Source organism: Primulina eburnea, chromosome 7 (assembly GCF_022965805.1).
Source record: "Primulina eburnea isolate SZY01 chromosome 7, ASM2296580v1, whole genome shotgun sequence".
Lineage (NCBI taxonomy): Eukaryota > Viridiplantae > Streptophyta > Magnoliopsida > Lamiales > Gesneriaceae > Primulina > Primulina eburnea.
The window spans coordinates 40,271,883-40,275,542 of NC_133107.1; the positions used below are offsets into that span (position 1 = coordinate 40,271,883).

The 3,660-nt window shown below is 43.7% G+C and overlaps 1 non-coding gene across 1 annotated transcript; it reads right to left on the reverse strand.

Annotated features, from left to right (window-relative positions):
• Positions 1–454: 454 nt before the first annotated feature.
• On the reverse strand, positions 455–560 carry LOC140837519 (small nucleolar RNA R71). Its single transcript, XR_012119351.1, has one exon. It is a non-coding gene; the product is annotated as a small nucleolar RNA R71 (small nucleolar RNA).
• Positions 561–3,660: the final 3,100 nt, after the last annotated feature.

A 3,660-nucleotide genomic window follows, 5' to 3' on the forward strand; every position in this document is an offset into this window, starting at 1 on the left:
AACAAAGGCTTAAAGAATTGATGGAGAGACACGAGCCAGAACGTGAGGAGGAACAGCGTGAAAATAGACAAGTCGAGATGCCACGCCGCATACCGATGCTGGAGTATGCCCAACCTTCTTTGGAGGGTGCACGCCCCAGCATTGTGAGACCTATCGTGCGGGCAAATCACTTTGAAATCAAGCCAGCCATAATCCAGATGATTCAGAACACAGTCCAATTCGGAGGAACTGCAGTGGATGATCCAAACACGCACATCGCGGATTTTCTTGGACTGCGATACTTTTAAATTCACTGGAGTTTCTGATGATGCTGTTAGATTGCGTTTATTTCCTTTCTCCTTACGTGATAAAGCTAAAGCGTGGTTAAATTGTTTGCATGTAGGTTCGATCGCTACATGGGAGGACATGGCGAAAGCATTTCTCATCAAATACTTCCCTCCCTCCAAGACCATGAAGCTGCGGGCAGACATTACAACATTCGCTCAATTCGATCAGGAATATTTATATGAGGCATGGGAACGCTTCAAGGACCTACTACGAAGATGCCCACATCACGAGTTACCACTTGGGTTATTCGTTCAATCATTTTATTACGGTTTGCTTACTCCTAACCGTACTATGATAGATGCTGCTGCGTGTGGGAACCTTTTGAGGAAGACTGCGGAAGAAGGATATGAGTTGTTGGAGGAGATGGCTGCTAGCAGTTATCATCATCAATCTGACAGGAACAACCAGCGGAGAAGTGCAGGAGTGCACCAGGTAACTGATTTTTCTGCTACTACTGCACAACTTGATGCTTTAAACAGGAAAATATACGGCTTGAATGTGGGTGGCACGGCGATGCGTCTCCAAGAGATATTCTGTGAAAAGTGTGGAGGGGAACATTATGCGAAGGATTGTCAAGACGACAATCCATTCTATGTGCAAAATGAGGCGCCAGTGAATCAAGTATGAGTCCACAACCGCCCAAGGCATGACCCTTATTCGAACACATACAATCCTGGGTGGAGGCAACATCCTAACTTCTCATGGGACGGTCAAAACAGTCAGACTAGACCGCAAGGAGGACAACAATATGGCAAACAACCGATGTACAGATCCGATCCTCCTAGAGAAGAAAAGTCCAACTTGGAGCAATGATGTCTAAGTTTATTTCATCCACTGAAACTAGACTTCAAAATCAGGATGCGTCGATTAAGGGACTTGAAAATCAGATTGGTCAATTAGCGAAGATGATAGCAAGTAGAGAGCAAGGCACCTTGCCAAGTAACACAGAGACGAATCCAAAATAGCAAGTGAAGGCTATTGAGTTGAAATGTGGGAAAGTTTTGGAGTCAAGGGAAAAAGAGAAAACTCAAACAGTGAATGAGCAAACCGCGACATCTAAAGATAAGTCTTCTAACTCCACACTAGCATCCACTGCAGAACCAAAAATCGTTATACCTCCTCCTTTCCCTGCAGCACTTAAAAAAGCAAAACTAGATGCACAATTCGGTAAGTTTCTTGAGGTGTTTAAAAAGTTGCATATCAATATTCCCTTTGCCGATGCTCTAATGCAAATTCCTAGTTATGCTAATTTTTGAAGGATATCTTAGCAAATAAGAGGAAGTTAGAGGGTCACATGACGGTGAACTTAACTGAAAATTGCTCCGCTTTGGTGCAAAACAAAATCCCACCTAAGCTAAAAGACCCAGGGAGTTTCTCTATTCCTCGCATGATTGGTGATGTTGTTTTTCATAAAGCATTATGTGATCTTGGTGCAAGTATTAATCTGATGCCATTTTCTGTGTTTAGGAAACTTGGGTTGGGCGAGCCTAAGCCGACGAGGATGTCCTTGCAACTGGCTGACAGATCTGTCAAGTACCCCCGCGGAGTGATGGAGGACGTGCTAGTGAAAGTGGACAAATTCATTTTTACTGCCGATTTCGTGGTGGTCGACATGGAGGAGGATACCGAGATGCCTCTCATTTTGGGGAGACCATTCCTTGCGACTGGCAAGGCACTGATTGATGTTCAAGAAAGGAAGTTGAGATTTCGAGTGGGCGAGGAGGAGATTACTTTTGATGTCTTTAATGCACTTAAGCACACACTGCATTCTGATAGCTGTTTTAGAATTGATGCTTTTGACTCTCTTGTTTCTCACTATGTGCAGGATGCTTTTAGGGACCCTTTGGAGGCCACTATCACTACTGAGTTGGGAGAAGAAGAATTGGACGATGAAAAAACTGAAATTGTGGCACATCTCAATGCCAACCATCCATGGAAAAAAGCCAATGAAGATGCGACTGGAGGACCTAGGAGAACGCAGAGATTTGATCCCTCCAAAGTCGAGCATCGAGGAGCCACCGACGCTTGAGCTCAAATCCTTACCTCCGCACTTAAAGTACGTATTCCTAGGTGAGAATAACACATTGCCTGTCATTAATTCTGCTGTTTTGACAGATGCTATGGAGGATAAATTGTTGCAAGTTCTCAAAGAGCACAAAAGAGCATTCGCTTGGAAGGTGGCAGACATCAAGGGAATCAGTCCATCGATATGCATGCATAAAATCTTGATGGAAGAGAAGTACTCACCTCTCGTGCAACCTCAAAGACGACTAAATCCAAAGATGCAAGAGGTAGTGAAAGCGGAGACTATTAAGCTTCTCGATTCAGGTATTATCTACCCTATTTCCGATAGTGCTTGGGTAAGTCCGGTTCAATGTGTGCCTAAGAAAGGTGGGATTACGGTGATCACAAATGAAAAGAATGAACTTATTCCCACGAGAACTATTACGGGGTGGAGAGTGTGTATTGACTATAGGAAGTTGAATGATGCCACCCGTAAGGACCATTTTCCCCTTCCCTTTATTGATCAAATGTTGGAGAGATTAGCGGGGCATGAATTTTATTGCTTTCTAGATGGGTATTCGGGATATAATCAAATCACAATCGCACCTGAGGACCAAGAGAAAACCACTTTCACTTGTCCTTATGGCACGTTTGCTTTTCGCCGAATGCCTTTTGGTCTTTGTAATGCACCTGCTACATTTCAGCGCTGTATGACTGCTATATTCCATGATATGATTGAAACCTTTCTTGAAATATTTATGGATGATTTTTCTATCTTTGGTGCAACGTTTGATGAGTGCTTGCAGCATTTGAGATCCGTGTTGAGAAGATGTGAGGAGACGAACTTGGTGCTCAATTGGGAAAAGTGTCATTTCATGGTACAAGAGGGGATTGTTTTAGGGCACAAGGTTTCGGAGCAAGGAATTGAGGTGGACAAGGCAAAAATTGAAGTCATAAAGAACCTACCACCACTAGCCTCAGTAAAGGGAGTTAGAAGTTTTTTAGGCCACGCCGGTTTCTATCGGCGGTTCATCAAAAATTTTTCTAAAGTTGCCAAACCACTATCTACTCTACTAATGAAAGATATGCCCTTTGATTTTAATTCTAACTGTTTGCAGGCTTACGAGGATTTAAAGGAGCGCTTGGTGACGGCTCCTGTCTTGGTGGCACCGGATTGGAACTTGCCCTTCGAGATCATGTGCGACGCCAGTGACACTGCAGTGGGGGCCGTACTTGGCCAGCGGCGAAACAAGGTATTTCACACAATTTACTATGCAAGTAAGACCTTAGATGAGGCTCAATTGAATTATGCAACAACTGAAAAGGAAT